General features: G+C 40.2%; 1 long non-coding RNA gene across 1 annotated transcript in view; it reads left to right on the plus strand.

Annotated features, from left to right (window-relative positions):
* Positions 1-20,918, plus strand: part of LOC133553950 (uncharacterized) — a 75,184-nt gene that overhangs the window by 24,823 nt on the left and 29,443 nt on the right. The window lies entirely within an intron of this gene.

The raw sequence follows: 20,918 nt of genomic DNA on the forward strand, positions 1-20,918 counted from the left end.
TGGATTGAACTTTCACAGTATCATGTTAGATCCGCTCGACATCCATTGCTTTCCTCCTCTCTAAGGTTCTCATAGTCATCATTGTCACCGACGTCCCACTGGGTCATTATTGTCACCAATGTCCCACTGGGTGTGAGTTTTCCTACCGAGGATGTCGTGGTGGTTTGTGCAGCCCTTTGAGACACTAGTGATTTAGGGCTATATAAGTAAACATTGATTGATTGATTGATATATATATATGTATATATATATATGTATATATATATATATATATATATATATATATATATATATATATATATATATATATATATATATATATATATATATATATATATATATAATTATTATTATTTTTTTTAGAACTTTCAAGGCGGCCTATAACCCGGTACGCCCAATATATGAAAAAAGTTATAAAATAGACCATTCATCAGAAGTGTGCCTTATAATCCGGTGCGCCCTATGGTACGGAAAATACGGTATTTACTAAACACTAAATACAGTAGCGCAGTAGACCCAAGTATTTGCATATATATATTTATATATGTATATATATATATATATATATATGTATATATATATATATATATATATATACAGAGTCGAGTCGAGACCCAGGATGGACCGCTCGCCTGTATCGGTTGGGGACATCGCTATGCTGCTGATCCGCCTCCGCTTGAGATGGTCTCCTGTGGACGGGACTCTCGCTGCTGTCTTGGATCCACTTGAACGGAAGCGTTTCTCATAGTCAGCATTGTCACTGGCTTCCCCCTGGATGTGAATTCTCCCGGCCCACTGGGTGTGAGTTTTCCTTGCCCTTTTGTGGGTTCTTCCGAGGATGTTGTAGTCGTAATGATTTGTGCAGTCCTTCGGGACAATTGTGATTTGGGGCTATATAAATAAACATTGATTGATTGATTGATTGATTGATTGATATATATATATATATATATATATATATATATATATATACATATAGATATATATATATCCATCCATTTTCTACCGCTTATTCCCTTTCGGGGTCACGGGGGGCGCTGGCGCCTATATCAGCTACAATCGGGTGGAAGGCGGGGTACACCCTGGACAAGTCGCCACCTCATCGCAGGGCCAACACAGATAGACAGACAACATTCACACTCACATTCACACACTAGGGCCAATTTAGTGTTGCCTATCAACCTATCCCCAGGTGCATGTCTTTGGAAGTGGGAGGAAGCCGGAGTACCCGGAGGGAACCCACGCATTCACGGGGAGAACATGCAAACTCCACACAGAAAGATCCCGAGCCTGGATTTGAACCCAGGACTGCAGGACCTTCGTATTGTGAGGCATATATATATATATATGTATATATATATATATATATATATATATATATATATATATATATGTATATATATATATGTATATATATATATATATATATATATATATATATATATATATATATATATGTATATGTATATATATATATATATATATATATATATATATATATATATAATTATTATTATTTTTTTTTAAGTCTTTCAAGGCGGCCTATAATCCGGTACGCCCAATATATGAAAAAAGTTATAAAATAGACCATTCATCAGAAGTGTGCCTTATAATCCGGTGCGCCCTATGGTACGGAAAATACGGTATTTACTAAACACTAAATACAGTAGCGCAGTAGACCTAAGTATTTGCAAAGGTTTTGTTTAACAAGTATATTTAATATTTTTGGTCACTGTTGGAATACTGTGTTTGAATATAGGAAAATAAAACACTGTACTTTCATCAAGCAATTATTTGGCATACCTCTAGACGGATCTCGCGTACTGCTGCAACACTGTGTACCACTGCATTACTGGTTCTCACTGCGTATCACTGAGTCATTTACATTTCAACTCATATTAGTACTATACTTGGAAAACGATGCCTGAACCGGTACTACGCAAACCTTTAGTAAATCAGGCCGATTGGGACAGCAGTAGGTGGTATTGTTGGCAAAGCCCAAACGACGACCACCTTTGTGTCGCCAAAGTATCCACAGCCTGTATATATGTGCGTACGTCAACCATGAATTTGGCGTAAGGCAGCACACATTTCCACGTCAACGTCAGTCTTGATACACACATCGTACTTCGTAGACCAGGTTTTTGTGCCTGAGAATTTTTTTTTCAAGAGGCCCCTGGTCTATGCATACGCCAGTGCAAAGATGATTGGGGAGACTGCGACTGGTGAGCTCAGTTTCAAAATACACTCCGATGGGAATTAAAAAGAAAAAACTGTTACAAAGTCTTGAGCAAATAAATTATGCACGAAGAAAACTTAAAAAAAAATGTATCATTGCATTTGTGTATTTAAGTAATTTACATTGTTTGAAAACACTACTTTTGACAACACATACTGCACTATATAGTCATAGTAATAATATTTATTTATATTATTATTGGATCTAATATTATCTACTATTACACTGAAAATCACAATCAACTTGTCATTATCCGTTGTCGGCATCAATATTTTGTTCAGTTTTTGACTCCGTCAGTTCCTGTTTTGAGCACCCCTGGGTTTGTGTTTTGGTTGCCATGGGTGCAGATTGGTTTCACCTGCCTCTAATTAGTGTTTGGCACACTCACCTGCTGCCGGGCAATAATCACAGAGCTACTCATTCCTGTTTTTCGTCGCACACGGTTTGGTTTTCTTATTTGCTTCTATGCAACAAGTTGATTTACCTGTTCACAATAGCCGCCCTGAGATCGGTAGGTTGTGAGTTCAAACAACGGGCGAGTCATACCAAAGACTATAAAAATGGGACCCATTACCTCCCTGCTTGGCACTCAGGATTAAGGGTTGGAATTGGGGGTTAAATCACCAAAAGTGATTCCCGGGCACAGCCACTGCTACCCTGACCTCCCAGGTGGTTATCAAGGGTGATGGGTCAAATGCAGAGAATAATTTCACCACACCTAGTGTGTGTGTGTGTGACAATCTTTAGTACTTTAACTTTTATGTTCCAAGTAAGCTGTACCATAGCGCCCATGCTGTCGGCACGTTTGTTTTCTTTGTTTAGTATTCCTGCCTGATTTATGAAAATAAATTGTTTTCTTACCTGTATCTTGCCTTCGGAGTTTCCGTTTGCATCCTGGGAGAACGATCCACGCAGTAATATGCAACCGTAACTTGACACAACTGGCATAAAGACAACGTTTTTTGTTGTTATTGACATAGAATAAAAAAAACAAAAAAACAAAAACTATTTTCTGTTGATTGAAAACTATGTCGTTTTTATGAAGGGATTTTATGCCAAACATATTTCATAAAAAACTTTTAAATAATAAAATGTTTTGACAATTTTGTGTGTCGGTACATGTTGAGCATTTTAGTGCTGGACTGAGCATTTTTTTGTAGTGTGTTTTATGCAAGATTGACATAATTTTGGAAATGAACATTTCATTAGATCTACTACTGAAAAAAAAAAAGACAACTCAGATTGCCATAATTAATTTGTGCCCTTAGGTTTTAAAATGAGAGGTGCTGCCTTCTTTAGTGTCTTTGTTGTTGTATGTCTAAAAGTAGAACAGCAGTGCCTGAAGTCAATGGTTCCCTCCTCCCTTAAGGAGCATCACAACCTGCTCGGCATACAAAGGCCATATGACATCAGCACATAGCTCAGTAGTGAGTCATGAAAGAGGTCAACGCTTGAATGTCTCTTTCACACACTACTTAACTTACTCATGGAATCAGACCCCCACTGCCTGACCTGGGAGGCATTTCCACTCAAACAATTACACTTCTGTGTTGATGATCATTCTATCTTCAGATGGTGTCATTGTAAATCTTATACTCACGTGGCGAACACAAAAGGGTGTTCAATCTGATTATTATTTATGACTTCTTGGATTTATTTTGGATTTCAGATAGAAACTTATATAATATATGAATTACTGCTTTATTCTATCTGTGTGTATGACAGGCTGGGAAAGGGTGTGTTGAATTTGAAAAGTTGTTAACTATTTCCACCAGCAACTATAGTAACTCTTGTAGTATTTTGTGTAAATAGTAGTGGCCTTAAGTCAGGGGTCTCAAACTCACTTCACCTGGGGGCCATTAGATGCATAGTCTGGGTGAGGCTGGGCCGCAAGAAAAGATTTCCTAAAAAATAATGTTGCATACTCCTTAGCATGTCTAGTTGTATAATGACGTTTCAAATTGTATCTCTTGTGCACCGCCCCTGTGCTCAACAAAGAAATATTGCATCTCCCACTTTTTCTGGAAATGTCTTTACTCATCACAAACCTTTTTATTCACTGCAGGCTTTGAAAAAGACATGTTTGAGGTTGTGGAATATATTTGTATTTAGCTGACGCACAGAGAATAATGTTATTTCCGCAATGTGTGTCGTTCCGCTTTTCCTCCCTACAGCAACACGGCGATCGGCGGATAATAGCCGGGAAAGTACCGGGATTGCGAGTGTAAAAAGTGACGGCTCCCGGAGTGTTATCCGGCGTCATAAAGAAATATATGTAGTGTTCATTCAAGGCAATGCAAATTAAACAATAAAAAAAACAAATAACGGTTTGAATTGGTCCAGGTTATTGGGGACTGTTATTACTGACGGACAGGTTTCGTGGTGTGACTGCAGCCAGGCCCGCAGGAAAACTTTCGTCTCCATGGCAACGTCTCTGTCGCTTTCACTGAAATCCCGCTTTTCCACTAACGCAGGGGTAGGCAACCCAGAACTTTGAAAGAGCCATTTTGGACCCAAATAACACAACGCTGTCAAGCGCCATTCATATAAAACTTGCGGGCAGCACCATTATTAAACTTTTATGTTAAGATGGGGGTCGCAAAATAACGTCCCGCGGGCCGCAATTGGGCCGCGGGCCGCGTGTCTGAGACCCCTGCCTTAAGTCATTATAAATGTATTTTCTAGTGTAAAAAAATAATATTTTGAGACTGAGATTCCCAGAGACCCTTCTGCTTGCTTACATGATGTTGCTCTTTGTTTTGCTCAATGCATTTCTTGTGGTATAATTGTATTAGTTATTGTGTTGAGTGTTTTTTCTAGTGGAATATACAATTGCCATAATATAAAGTTAAAGTACCAATGATTGTCACACACACACCATGTGTGGTGAAATTTGTCCTCTGCATTTGACCGGATGGTTGCATATGACGTCACATCCATTTTTCCTCTTTGCGGTCAAGGAGCTTGAGTTTAACATTAAAACAAGTGAGAGTGAGTGTAGAGTTTGAGCAGAAAATGCCGTATTGCTGTCTGTTCTTGGAATGTTCCAATCGTTCAAATTGAGAGATAAGAAAGAGTTTACATATGCTCCCGAAATAAGTGGCTCACAGAGTTGATAATGTCAGGGAAAAAAACAAAAAGGCGTCAAAGAAAATGGCTTTTTATAATCACTTTCATCATCTTGTGGAATACAATGGGATCATGCCCATGTTTGCAGTGATCACTTTGTAAATTGTTGGTTTAGACATTTTATTTTAGTAGTGTTTGATAGCAGAACTAAACGTAAAGAAAAAACAAGAGATCACATTCCTTTTTTGTCTTTGGTGGTTGCTATGCTGAAATATAACGACAAAAACCTGCTTGTGCAAATAAATGAACGTTATGGTATATCCTGGTAATAAATATTGTGATTGTTGGTCCAATCCACCGTATTTTCGTTGTCGATTTTCATAACAAAAATTAAAAGCTTAGTTGTTGTTGTGGGGAAAAGCCGAGTACTTTATTTGACACGGATGACTACATTACAGTGTGTTTGGTGATATTCGGTAGCATCAATAAAATTGTTATTATTTGTTGTTCCATGTTAGAGTCTGTGATTTATTCTCCTTTAGTTTAGTGACCTGTTGTGTTTTTCAATACTCCTTTTCTCCCTTGGTTTCGTTTTCTTGCACCTGCTTTCTGTAAAGGGGAACATTATCACAATTTCAAAAGGGTTAAAAACAATAAAAATCAGTTCCCAGTGGCTTGTTGTATTTTTTGAAGTTTTTTTCAAAATTTTACCGGTCTCGGAATATCCCTAAATAATGCTTTAAAGTGCCTTATTTTCGCTATCTTCGAAACCACTATCCATTTCCCTGTGACGTCACACAGTGCTGCCAATGTAAACAAACAACGGAAATACCACAGCAAGATATAGCGACATTAGCTCGGATTCAGACTCGGATTTCAGCGACTTAAGCGATTCAACAGATTACGCATATATTGAAACACATAGTAGGAGTATGAAAGTATTGAAGAAGAAACTGAAGCTATTGAGCGAATAGCTATTGATGCTATTCATAGCCATAGCATGGCCGAATAGCTGCCTTAGCATCGCCGGTAAAATGTGCGGACCAAACGATCAGGACTTTCGCATCTTTTGACACTGGAGCAACTTAAATCCGTCGATTGGTAAGTGTTTATTTCGCATTAAATGTGGGTGGAAGGAAACGTAATATAGTTGCAAATGCATCTACAGGTTATCCATACATCTCTGTGCCATGTCTGCTTTAGCACCGCCGGTAAATAGCATGTTAGCATCGATTAGCGTAGCATGTTAGCATCGATTAGCATAGAATGTTAGCATCGATTAGCTGGCAGTCAACATCAACAAAACTCACCTTTGTGATTTCATTGACTATCGTTGCAAATGCATCTGCAGGTTATCCATACATCTCTGTGCCATGTCTGCATTAGCACCGCCAGTAAATAGCATGTTAGCGTCGATTAGCGTGGCATGTTAGCATCGATTAGCTGGCAGTCATGCCGCGACCAAATATGTCTGATTAGCACATAAGTCAACATCAACAAAACTCACCTTCATTGACTTTATCGTTGCAAATGCATCTGCAGGTTATCCATACATCTCTGTGCCATGTCTGCCGGTAAAATGTGGAGACACTCTGGCCCATTCAATGGGGGTCTAGCGGAAGACACTTTCGCACCTTCGGGCCAGTGGTGCAACTTGAATCCCTCCCTGTTAGTGTTGTTACACCCTCCGACAACACACCGTCAAGGCATGATGTCTCCAAGGTTCCAAAAAATAGTCAAAAAAATGGAAAATAACAGAGCTGAGACCCAATGTTTACAATGTGTTGAAAATGAAAATGGCGGCTGTATTACCTCGGCGACATTACATTCTGACGTCGTCGCCTCCAGCGCGATAAACAGAAAGGATTTTAATTCGCCAAAATTCACCCATTTAGAGTTCGTAAATCGGTTAAAAAATGTATGGTCTTTTTTCTGCACCATCAAGGTATATATTGACGCTTACATAGGTCTGGTGATAATGTTCCTCTTTAATTGATTAGCGTCCTCACCTGTTTCTGCTCCTAATCACTCCCCTTTATATTTTGGTGTTTTCCCTGTCTTAGTGGCTGGTCCATTGTTTGCTGTACACTGTTCGCTACAGACGCAGGTTTGTTTGTTGGTTTTTGTTGTTTGTTTCAAGCTACGTAAGTTTTTCACTCTGCTATCTTCTTGCCACGCTAAACTAGCACCCAGTTTGTTATGCTGCCTTGTGTATTTGAAATAAAGGATCATCTTACTTGTACCCTGCCTGAGGTCCTCTGCATATTTGGAAATCGCAGGCGCTTAACAACAAGCCAGCCTATGACAAAAGTGTCCTTAATGTTAATAAACTTGATGGATAAAGCTCAAAAGCATACACTGAGTCTTGATATCACTTGGAAACATTGCTTAACAACAGGGATGTTATGTGTACAGGGAAGAGGAGATGGCACGGACAGGAGGGGCGTCGTATAACTTTATTTTATATGTATATATATATATATATATATATATATATATATATATATAAATTATAAATAATAATATTAATAAACAAGATAATGGAGTTCGACCAAATCCAAGAGTGTATGGTGTGCGACTATATGTAGGAATTAATGAATGCTGAGCGAGAGTTCAGGAAGTCCAAGGTGAGACAAAACAAGCTCGGGGATCTGTGATCAGGCAGGAAATCGGTGGCTATAGCAACAAGGCGTCAAATTTCAGTGTCCAGGCGGGAGGTCGAGATCCAAGAGGCCGCCAGGGAAGCAGAGGGAACTAGGGGAGACGAGACACACAGCTCGTCAAGCGAGAACGGAGGTCCACTGTTGGAACGACAAGGAGGACACAAGACGATAAACACGACGGGGGAGAAAACAGAGAGATCAGGTTTGCATAGAGTAGATATTCGGCTTACTGTACAGGACAGGTAACTACTGTACGTTCTGGCCCAGGATGCAGGTTGTGCAGGCTTATGAAGGCAGGTCCTCTGATCAGTGACAGGTGCAGTGATTGCTGGCGATTGATTGCAGTTTTTTTGCTGCAGCTGTACTGACATGCACCTCCCACAGATGCGCCTAGCACAGTGCACACATGAATGCGCAGTGGTGTGCAGTCGGGCCGTGACAAGGGACATACATAGCTAAAAATGGGACAAAATATGAACTTCAAACCTGTTGAGATTGCCCTCTGATGGGTTCTTCGGACCACCACACTCTACCACGAGAGCCCGGATTTCACGGTACAACACTGTTTCATTTTCATAAATAGTGCAAGGCTTTTGCTTTCCAGCAAAAGTTATTTTTCTGAGTCCGTCTCTCTCTCTCTCTGGCTCCCACACCAACTCCATGTCTCCTTCTGGCTGCTGCTGATAAAGGCGACAGGTGATTGGATAACAAGGTCCACCTGTCGCTATCTTCGAGGCCGGTCCTTTTACACCCCGTGCAGCGGCAGGCCCGCAGGTCACGCCCCCCCACAATACTATAAAAACAACTGCAGACATGAACTGTAGATGAGACTAATATTTGTAGCAAGAAATCCACTTTAAATTTAAACGTATCTTTTTTTGTCATTAGTGTCACTATCACAGCAGCACGGCACCCGGTATGTCAATCAAATACATTACTTAGTGATGCACGAATTAATCCAACTTTGTGTTTCACGGGTTAACGCTTAACTAGTGGACACTTCAGATGTCAAGACATGATGTGCCTCCAATATTTTCTTCTCTTAATACAATGAGTGTCAAGTGAAGTTAAGTAGCAGTAACATCCATCCATCCATTTTCTACCGCTTATTCCCTTCAGGGTGGCGGGGGGCGCCGGAGCCTATCTTAGCTACAATCGGGCGGAAGGCGGTGTACACCCTAGACAAGTCGCCACTTCATCGCAGTATCAGTAACATAATGGTGATAAATGGTTTAAATAGTTAAAAAATATATTTCTTAAGAGTGTACAAATCCACTCAATTCCATTTTAAATACTTTTTCATGATCGCTTTTATTTGTGCCTCTAAATATTTCAAAATAAGCCTAAATTTTCACGGATTCAGGTAAATAAGCAGTAGCCTAATGGGACTTGAGACCATCGCCTGAAACCCAGATGTGCCCGGATGTGCCTCAAGGTCACGTGATTGCAACCCACCTGTACAGTATTGAACTATTAGCTGCAATTACACTAAACTATGAAGCTCAGTAAGCACAAGATACAGCCACCTGGGCCGTAAGTTTGAGACCCCTCCCCTATGTTAAAGAACAAGAGGAGACACTTTAGTCTCTGCTGGGGGAGGGGCTCGCTGGTGGTTGGTGCCTTCACCTGGAAAAGCCACATGGGCTTTCCCCTACCAGTCCCTAGACCTGGGGTCTGCAACCCACAACTCAGGAGACACATGTGGCTCGTCTGCCTCCTTGTTGTGGCTCCCTCAGGATTGTTTTTACCCTGAAGTGAAACACGTTAGCAGTTTTAAAAAGAATTTCCGACTGTCTGTGAGGCCGTGAATTTGCTAAGGGTAAAGGCAATTAAAGGAAACCGGAAGCCTGTGTGTACAGTTCAGCTTCTCCAGTGTGCAACCCCCTGGGTAATAACCATAAATACTTGCCAAAAAAAGGAAAGAGAAAAGGAAAAAGAGGACAGATTTTTTTCCTATAAAATAAAAAACAAAAAATATAATAACTTTAAAAAATGTATCAGCTGTGTTACGTTTTGCGGCTCTGTACTATTTTTTTTGGATGGAAGAGGCGGAAAAATGTCTCTTGATCATAAGGGTTCTCGCGGAAAAACAGAGACTTTGGTGGATTTCTTTTTTTTTTAACCATACTTAAAAATTTTATGAAATGCTGATTTTTTTTTTTTTAATCTATAAGCTAAAATCATCAAAACTGTTGATAAATTAGGAAATACATTCTTGAAATATTTCACTAACTCTATAGGATATACTATTCTTTGAGAGCGGGGAGTGTCGTAGCTCGGTTAAGAGAGTGACCGTGTCAGCAACTTGAGGGATCCAGGTTCGATTCCCGCTTTCGCTATCCTAGTCTCTGTTGTTGTGTCCTTGGGCAAGATACTTTACCCACTTGCTCCCAGTGCCACCCACACTGGTTTAAATGTAACTTAGATATTGGGTTTCACTATGTAAAGCACTTTGAGTCACTAAAGCAGGGGTCGGGAACCTTTTTGGCTGAGAGAGCCAAGAAGCCAAATATTTTAAAATGTATTTCCGTAAGAGATAAATAAATAAATGATAAATGGGTTGTACTTGTATAGCGCTTTTCTACCTTCAAGGTACTCAAAGCGCTTTGACACTACTTCCACATTTACCCATTAGGTGGGGATTGAACCAGGGACCCTCGGGTTGCGCACAGCTACTCTCCATATGATTTTTTTTTTTAACACTGAACACAACTAAACTTGTGAATTTTTAAGTAAGACCAACATTTCTAGAGTATAATAGGTCTCTTATTCTTTGCAATAACATTGTTATTCTGAAGCTAACTGTGGAAGGGGCGTGGCCTGTGGGCCTGCATCGAACCGGGGTGTTGCCAGGACCGGCCTCGAAATCAGCAACAGGTGCGTAGATGGCCCACCTGGGCATTGTTATCTAATCACCTCTCGCTCTGTTTATAAGCAGCAGCCAGGAGGAGAGACGGGGTTGGGGCTGGAGCCAGAGTGCGGGCGAGAACGAAAGAGAAAATGACAATTACTGGAAAGCAACTGAGAGACTTATTGAAAAATAAAACAATATTGTAACCCTGAAACAGGCTCTCATGTCGGTGCTTGGTGGTCTGAAGAACCCCCAAGAGGGCAAACCCCACACTAACCAATAATTAAAAAAAAAAACTTTTTAACATTAACGCAACTTCTTGAAAAGGTGCAGTAGAAAACGGATGGATGGATTAAAATGCACAAGTTTCTCTCTTACACACATGTAAGAGGGATGTGCACTATGGCTATGAGTTGTTGTTTTTTTCCCTTGGCCTCAGTCTGGACCCCCTCTCCAGGGCCCAGGCTTAGGCCGATTTTTATTTTTTATTTTATTTTATTACCCCCACTTGTTTACCTGTATCTCACCTTTTTTGTGAGGGGCGCTGGAAGCCGGCAGACCCGTCAGTGATCCTGTTCTGTCTCCCTGTAATGTTTTTCTGATCTTGAATGGGATTGTGCTGAAAATTTTAATTTTCCTGAACTCTCCTGAAGGAATAAATAAAGTACTATCTAATCTAATCTGATCTAATCTAAGAATGTTTTATATTTTGAACGTTATTTTTAACACTGTGATTACAAGTGGAGTTATTCATTACTTACCGTGTTAAGCAGTGTCAGCTAGGATTTATCTGAGAGCCAGATGCAGTCATCAAAAGAGCCACATCTGGCTCGCGAGCCATAGGTTCCCTTCCCCTGCACTAGAGAAACAGGCTATATAAATATAATTCACTTCACAGTTCCTACATACTAAAATATTTTTTTAAAAATGCGACCCCAAAAGGGAATAAGCGGTAGGAAATGGATGGATGGATGGATGGATTTAGCTGTACCAACATGTTGTATATTACTTCAGAAAGAAAAAGTAGAACATTGGTGTAACCTGCTGGTTAACCGAACGTGTTTTTGGTTAAAAAGAAAACGTCGAGATTAGTATTTCAGATATTTAGACGTCTTCTTTTTGTCGTGTACATCGCTTTCTGTGTGTCGAAGTTTGTTCTTTTTGCCTCCCTCCCGTCTTTAACCTTTAACAATAAGTGGCCTTTTAACGAAGCAGGTGGAAAGGAAGCCTTTGTTAACGACCCCATGATGAATTCCCCCACTTTACACGGCGGCTTTTTCACCAGCCGTTTACTCCTTTGCAGAGACCGAGCAGGAAACTTTATCAAAAGTTTATCTTACCATGGAATGAGTGGGCACGGATAAATGGCCGACGTCGGCCTTTGTCCATCAATGCAGTCAAGGCTTTTCGGGGTCCAGCGACTGGGCAGGTTCAGACCATATGTCATCATTCCGAGTCTTTGTATGGGCGTGTCTCTGGGGCAACCGCATCAGCTGTGGCTATTGTGTGCAAAGATTCAATGGCCCATATATTCATTGCAGGGCAAGTGTGGGCCCCGCAACAGAAACAAATTGATACATACAAGCCCCCAGCCCCATTTGGCTCACATGACGCATTTGAAATGGTCAAAGCACATTGGAGTCTGTTGGAAATCTTGAGAAAAGCTTGGTCACCATGGCGATCGTGCGGCCAAAGCAGGCCATGGGTCATTAAACTCCAATCAGATGTAAATTTGGGCTGCTCCCAGGCCCCCGCACAGCTAACACAAATTAAACAGTTTGTTTGCCAATTCACATGTCATCTTAATGGCTTTTTATTCCTCCGGCTTTTGTTTAAGTGAAAAGACTTACAAACCCTTATTGATTTATTATATCAACCCACTTAAGCTGCCTGCGGACCGCCTGTTTATCACTCACTTCATCTGGGCTGGATGAAGATTATGATGGGTGTACATCGGCTTCAAGTCTAAATGGACAAAACTCACTATTGGGTAATTGAAACATTTTCTTTTGAAGCAAACATGATGATGAAAATAACAGAAAATTGTATCCTACTGTTTTATCAATATGAGTAAAGTGAATCCTAATGTCATATTTCATATATTGCAACAATTATATTAGGCTAAATGTTTTATTTCCATATATGTCGGAAGTAATGTCTGTAAAGAGGTTAAATAATGATCAAAATTTGCGTTTCTATACAAGGTTGATTATGCAGTAAAACCAGTGTGGACTTAAAGTTACCACTTTAAATGACATGTTTGTGTTCATTATGCTTGACTGGTGGTTAGTATTTTCAGGTGACACAGTCAGGAGATCCATCCATCCATTTACTACCGCTTGTCTCCCATGGGGCTTTCGGGGGGACAGGCTGCATCCCAGCTGCACACGGGCGGAAGCCAGGGTACATCCCAGACAAGTCGCCACCTCATCGAAGGGCCAACCCAGATAGACAACATTTACACTCACATTCACACACTAGGGCCAATTTAGTGTTGCCAATCAACCTATCCCCAGGTGCATGTCTTTGGAGGTGGGAGGAAGCCGAGTACCCGGAGGGAACCCACGCAGTCATGGGGAAAACATGCAAACTCCACACAGAAAGATCGAACCCACAACTTTCGTATTGTGCAGCCGTGCTGCCCTGTCAGGAGATCGAGGGTTCATATTTATTTTTTGTACCAGGCTTTTTGTCCAAAGTCAGCCAGCATAGACTCCTACTTGCCCATGACCGAAATGAAGTTCTGCAGAAGGGACAAACTTTTTGTACAAACATATGTCTGTATATTAATTAATACTAGTCTTTAAAACAAACTAAAACACTTATAATGGTTATGGTTATGGTTTTAATGAATCTCAAACAAGCACACAGTTTTGATATTACAGGCCTGGGCAATTATTTTGACTCAAGGGGCCAAATTTAGAGAAAAAATGTGTCTAATCTAATTTTATAATGTCTGATTGAATGCTAAACACGACTGCCTTGAATGGAATATAATTTTGATTTTTTTTTACCAAATTAAACATCCAGAATGTACATGAAAATAAAGAATGTGGGATTTACAATAATAAATATTAACGATTGATTCCCTGAATATCGATAACACAAGGACGTCACACACCCTCTCGATCGACATATTTTACAATCAAGCAAAACGCTACCAAAATGCAACAAACACAGCGAAATATGAAAGCGAAGGGTAAAGAAACAAAACACCTACTATCTCATATATCTGATATATCATTAAGCTTTAAAACTTAATTGTAAAAATCCGCCCGGCAGGCCAGATTGAAAAGTTTAATGGCCTGCATGTGGCCCCCGGGCCTTAATTTGCCCAGGTCTGTAATATTATAATTATATTGTAGGAAAGAAAATGTATGCAAATCCAACATTTTATTAAATATAATTACATAAAATCGACAAAATACAAAATTTGAGTCAACACAAAACCCTTTTTTTTCCATTTGCATTAACCTTGGAGTCTTCTTGTGTGCAATTGACACTATTTTCTTGCTATTTCTATTAAATATCCGCTTTCTTTTTCAATGTTAGCAAACTGATATTGCCTGGTTGTTATTTTCTACAAATAGCCCAATAAAGTACTAGCTATCTTTTTATGTAATATTTTTGAACCATGGTCAAAGTTGTTTTCTATGCAGTTTGTTGCCAGAAACAGTGATGTAATTTCTCTAAATGACATCCTTCTAAGAGCACAGGCCCTCTGCAGTCAACATTTGTGTTTGCAACAGGGATATTTTCTTGAAACGTGTAACTCTGACAAAAGAACCAAAAGCAAATGTGAATGCTGGTTCTCAAGAAAATATGGAATTGAGTGCAATACAGTGGAACCTCAATTTACAAACATAATTGGCTGCTGTAAATAGAGCAACAATGGATATTGAAACAGATTTCTTCAAAAGAAACAATGTAAACAAAAATATTGGACTACAGCCTCAACAAGCGTCAATATTTCAATAAAAGTTGAAACACTTTTAAAACAATATCAAAGGGGAACATTATCACAATTTCAGAAGGGTTAAAACCAATAAAAATCAGTTCCCAGTGGCTTATTTTATTTTTCGAAGTTTTTTCTAAATTTTACCCATCATGGAATATCCCGGAAAAAGGCTTAAAGTGCCTGATTTTCGCTATCTGTAAAGCCACCGTCCATTTTCCTGTGACGTCATCCAGTGATGACAATACAAACAACATGGCGGATATAGCGACATTAGCTCGGATTCAGACTCGGATTTCAGCGGCTTAAGCGATTCAACGGATTACGCATGTATTGAAACGGATGGTTGGAGTATGGAGGCAGATAGCGAAAACAAAATTGAAGAAGAAACTGAAGCTATTGAGCGAATAGTTATTGAAGCTATTCGGTGATCGCCTTCTAACCAACGATTGGGTGTCGCAGGATATCCATACATCTCTGTGCCATGTCTGCCTTAGCATCGCTGGTAAAATGTGCAGGAGCAACTTAAATCTGTTGATTGGTAAGTGTTTGTTTGGCATTAAATGTGGGTGGAAGGAAAGGCTGGATGCAAATATAGCTACAAATGTACATACAGCTAGCCTAAATAGCATGTTAGCATCGATTAGCTGGCAGTCATGCTGCGACCAAATATGTCTGATTAGCACATAAGTCAATAACATCAACAAAACTCACCTTTGTGATTTTGTTGACTTCATCGTTGGAATTGCATCTGCAGGATATCCATACACCTCTGTGCCATGTCTGCCTTAGCATCACCGGTAAAATGTGCAGACCAAACGATCAGGACTTTCGCATCTCGTGACGCTGGAGCAACTTAAATCTGTCGAATGGTAAGTGTTTGTTTGGCATTAAATGTGGGTGGAGGGAAAGGCTGGATGCAAATATAGCTACAAATGTACATACAGCTAGCCTAAATAGCATGTTAGCATCAATTGGCATGCCGTGCTAATCGATGCACACTCCACGTAAGTCTACTTGCATCCGTCCCTGATCGTGTTGTTACACCCTCGGACAACACACCGACGAGGCATGATATCTCCAAGGTACAGAAAACAGTCGAAAAAACGGACAATAACAGAGCTGATTTGACTTGGTGTTTGTAATGTGTTTGAGAAAATGGCGGATTGACTACCCATGTGACGTCACGTTGTGACGTCATCGCTCCGAGTGCGAATAATAGAAAGGCGTTTAATTTGCCAAAATTCAGCCATTTAGAGTTCGGAAATCGGTTAAAAAAACTATATGGTCTTTTTTCTGCAACATCAAGGTATATATTGACGCTTACATAGGTCCGGTGATAATGTTCCCCTTTAAGTCTTAATACCAAACAAACATAACAAGGGGTCCATTGATCAACTTTCTATTAAATGACAAAGAGTAAACAATCAGCTGAACTGTCCTCATATTCAGCCACCCTGCTTACACGCACACACCCACAGTTTGAAAATCACAAAACTTCTTAACTCTAATAGCCAGATCGCTTAGGAATACAAAATAAAATCCATGCACCTTACTTTGTTGGTTAGTTTGCTTTGCGTGAATGTTTCCTGAATGTTTCAAACTGCTCGTCCATTGCTTTCTTTAGACCAGGCCTGGGCAATTATTTTGACTCTGGGGGCCAAATTTTAAGAAAAAAATGTGTCCGGGGGGCCATCTATTTTAAGGAACACTAATACAAAACCTCACAATAGTATCTGATAGAATGCTAAAACCGTTATTATCCCCTTCAAAATGGAATGGATTTTTTTTTTTTTACTGAATGAGACACCCAGAATGTAAATGAAAATATTGAATGTGGGATCTACGATCTTAACTATGAATAATAAAACACTGAATATTGACAACATATGAACGTCACATCCCCTCTTGATTGACAAAATGCAACAAACACAGCAAAATATGATCATAAAGGGTAAAAAAAAAAACCATCTACAATCTGATACATCTGATATATCACTAAGCTTTAGAACTTTGTTGTAAAAATCTCCTTCGGCGTCTGTCCCGGACACTCGCATTTCAGACCGGCCGCTCTGGAAACTCTCTGTGGAAACGCTTCTCACCCACATTGCTTGGTGCCTTGTCTGAGCTGCTGTGACTTATATGACAGTAGTAACTAGTATGTCATGCAAAAGCGCAGATTCCAAACACTGGAATACTTTGTATAGTTAAAGACTTACGGTCATTTGAAAACATCAATGCAAATCCTAATGGCAGCTACAGTTTCCATCTTAAAGATCTACAAAAAATATTTGGGAATGTCTGGCGGGCCATATTTAAAAGCTTAGCCTTAATTTGCTCAGGTCTGCTGTTAGCATTGAGCCGAAAAAGCTAGAAAATGCTTTAAAATGGCAAAACAATCTTCTTCAAAATGTCACGGCCCAGGCGCACACCAGTGCACTTTCATCTGTGCGTTGCGCTGGGCCACCTCCAAGAGCGTGCCGGCGGCGCGCCACTCCGGCTGCAGGAAGCAGCTGCATTCAATCATCAATCACCTGTCCCTGATAAGAAGACATGCTTTCTTAAGCCAGCACAACCAATCCTAGGCCAGAACGTACAGTAAGCCATCATTCATCTCTATGCTCTCTCTTTGTGTTTTTTTCCCATCATGTTCAATTGTCTCGTGTCTCCTTGTTGATCCAGCAGCCTTCCTCCGTTCCCGCATTACGGGCAGTGTGTCTCGCCTCCCTGTGTTCCCCTCTGGTTATTTGGCTGCCCCTTTTGGATATCGACTTTCCACCTGGACACGGACTTTCACACTTCCCTATTGCCCCCGACTTCCTGCCTGAATCTCATGGACCTCCGAGCCAGCCTGCCCCTCTTGGACTTCCGCCTCTCGCTCAGCACTTCTGGTAACATACTACAGTTAATTCACACACATAATCGCACGCGACACACATTGTTTGGAATAGTTACACACTTTTTTTTTAAATCATTTATATATATTATGCATATATATAAATAAATATAGTTAAATAACGTCCCTGTTGTCTGTGCCGCCTTCTTCCCCTATACAAACCGTAACACAAAACCACGCAAAGTAGCACAGTATAGCTAACAACAACACTGCAACATGCACCAAAGATCAGCCCACAATGGCTGCGATGCACGCACGGACGGAGTAGATACAACGTTGGTACACAGAGACAAGGTACATAAACCCCAAAGGATAATTTAATTCGCTCTGCGGTTCGTAAATCCAAACGTTCCGGGATTGGTAAATCTATATCCCACTGTATTGGCTAATAAATTTATGGTTTAAGGACTTTTAAATTATTTTTTTTACTTTGTGAAATGAGAATTGTTGTGTGCTATTCTAGTTTTAAACATTAATTTGAGGGAAAGTTGGTGTCAAATGAATCATATTCAATTTTTTGTAATTTTATTTAGCCTTTATTTAACCAGGTAAAATCCCATTGAGATCAAAGATCTCTTGTCCAAGGGAGAGCTAGCTAGAGGGCAGCAGCAAGGTTAAATTAAAAACAGTAAACAACACATAAAACATCAAATTTACAACATTAAAACTTAATCACATAGCACATGTGCATACAGGCAAAGTAGACTGCAATCTTTTCACAGCTTTAAACTCATTTTATGTAACAAGGGTTTGAAGTTGAAGATTTGATTGCAGGTTATTCCAAGCCTTCGGTGCTGAAAACCTAAATATTTTCTTGCCCACATTGTTCAAGTTGTTTAGCTTGCTAAAATATAATATAAATAAGGGCTATTAACTATTTAATCAGATAATGTGACTTTTCCTACTTGAAAAATAAAGAGCGTAAACAAAGTTAATGTAAAACTTTAAGGAAATAATCATTTGATGGGTGTGTGTGTGTGCGTGCGTGCGTGCGTGCGTGCGTGCGTGTGTGTGTGTGTGTGTGTGTGTGTGTTTGTTCTGGCAATGCTTACTTAATGGGGACATCGCTCTGTTTACACAGTCACCTTTAGGGGACCTCTGACGGTATGGGAACAAAAAAACAGATCCCCTAAAGGGAAACCTTTTTAAATGATAGTCAGATCCATGTATGAGCTAACTGGGCAGTGGCCATTTTACCTCATTTTTTATGCCTCCACAACTAGGGTTGGGTATCGTTTGAATTCGAACGATTCCAATTCCGATTCTTTGTTTCGATTACGATTCCTGACGATTCTTGATTCCGATTCTTGATTCCGATTCTTGATTCCGATTCTTGATTCCGATTCTTCTTGTACCATGGATCAATGTGTTTGACAGGTAGTCCCTGGAAGGTGGTATGTATTTTGGGTTGAGAGTAATCACCATAACCCTGCAAACATAAACAAACATGTAATGTTGCTGTTACTGTTTAGCCCAGTATCAATTAGCTTAGCTCTAACGTTATTGCTTAACTAACCTAAATGTTGGAGATTCCACCTCTGAAAAGGGATGCAGTCTTTTGACGATGTGTGCAGTGACCTTTCTGTGGCACTCTTCCGTCTGTTGCACCGACATATTCCCCATTGCTGCTAAGGTGAACGGAGTACGCTGGGCACATCACGGAGCCTGGCTAGCAGGTTGTAAATTGTATATGAAAAAATACGCGGGCTAATTTGTTAGCTGCCTCAACGTTGGCGCAAAACACATTATTTATTGCATATATATTGTTTTACTTACCGGATTCGGACTGCACCGAGGTGCCCGGCTGGGCGTCGGAGCCGGAACCAGAGGAAGAGGCAGAGGAGGACGGTCGGCGCAGCGCGTCGAAGACGGGACACGCATTTATTTGTACTCCATGAACTCGGAGGTGCTTCATCATGTTCGACGTGCACCCTCCTAAGCACGAAACAGTCCTGTCGCATGTGTTACATTTCGCAGATTTTTCATTTTTTTTAGTCAAATAAAGCCACACTTTCGACCGCCGACGCCCGCTATCCATGCTTGACTGACTCGCTCGGCTACATAGGCTCGGCTATGCTAACATTTCCGGCGGTGGGCGCTTCTTCGTTGGTGTTCAGTAGCTTCTTCTTCTTCCGATCGGCGGACATATTCTTTTTTTCCGGTCGGCGGACTGGGTATCGAAACTAGGAATCGAAATTTAAACTTTTGAACGATTCCGGGAGAATTGGAAAGTTAGTCCCGGTTCCAATCGATACTCGATACTCGATACCCAACCCTATCCACAACCTGTAGTGATGATCAAAAACTTGGTCCCCACTGCGAATGATAACCAGTGTGGATGTGTGTGTGTGTGTGTGCGTTTGTCAAAGTGACATATGGGGACATTTTTATGAAATTTCACCTTACATATGAGGACCTGTTGAAATATGAGGACATTTTCCATGTCCCCATATTTCCCGCAATGCTATCGTGTTCTAGACCCTCCCAGCATGTTCCCAGACCAAAAATCTCTAAAGTCTTCATTTGTCAAATTTTCAGAAAAAGTGTGTGAAAGTGTGTTTAATTTTTTTGGTCACCTTCGATTTTGCCCCTAGTGGCCATCTTTGCTATTATGACACACACACACACACACTTGTCCTCATATGTCATATGTCCTCATATGTCATGTGGGTCAGAAACTCACACACTCCAACATTTTGAAAAACATCTAACCATTACAGCAATAAACATACTCTTGAATTCTGAATCAAATAACACATTTTCAACTGATCTGATGATCTCATCCTTTTTAGTGTTAGTTTTATCTATTAATTTGGTTTATCTGGAGAGGATTTGGGCTAGACAATTAGTAATAAAGGGATTATGGTGATGATTTAATTTGTTTGATTCAGTATTTTACTGTATTGGACTTTTTGCTATTCTGTTGACTAAAATACAATGCCGCACAATAATTGCTTTAAATGTGCCTGAAATGTAGGTTATTGCATAAAAAAACAACAACCTTCAACCTTGATTGAGACAAAGGCAATAATTCAAATGCAATTCAAACTACACACAGTATTTAATATTTTCAAATGGTTACAATAGCACATTATTTGGGTATCTTTATCTTTGGGGCAAATTTAGGATTAATATGGGGATTGTTTTTGGAGGTATTCACTTTACATGGTGTTCAAGATGGTTACTTCCGCCCACTCTGAAGAGTCTCGGCGTCTGATTGGTCCAATTTTCAGTTAGGCGCCGCC

Source organism: Nerophis ophidion, linkage group LG06, assembly GCF_033978795.1.
Source record: "Nerophis ophidion isolate RoL-2023_Sa linkage group LG06, RoL_Noph_v1.0, whole genome shotgun sequence".
In the NCBI taxonomy this organism is placed as follows: domain Eukaryota; kingdom Metazoa; phylum Chordata; class Actinopteri; order Syngnathiformes; family Syngnathidae; genus Nerophis; species Nerophis ophidion.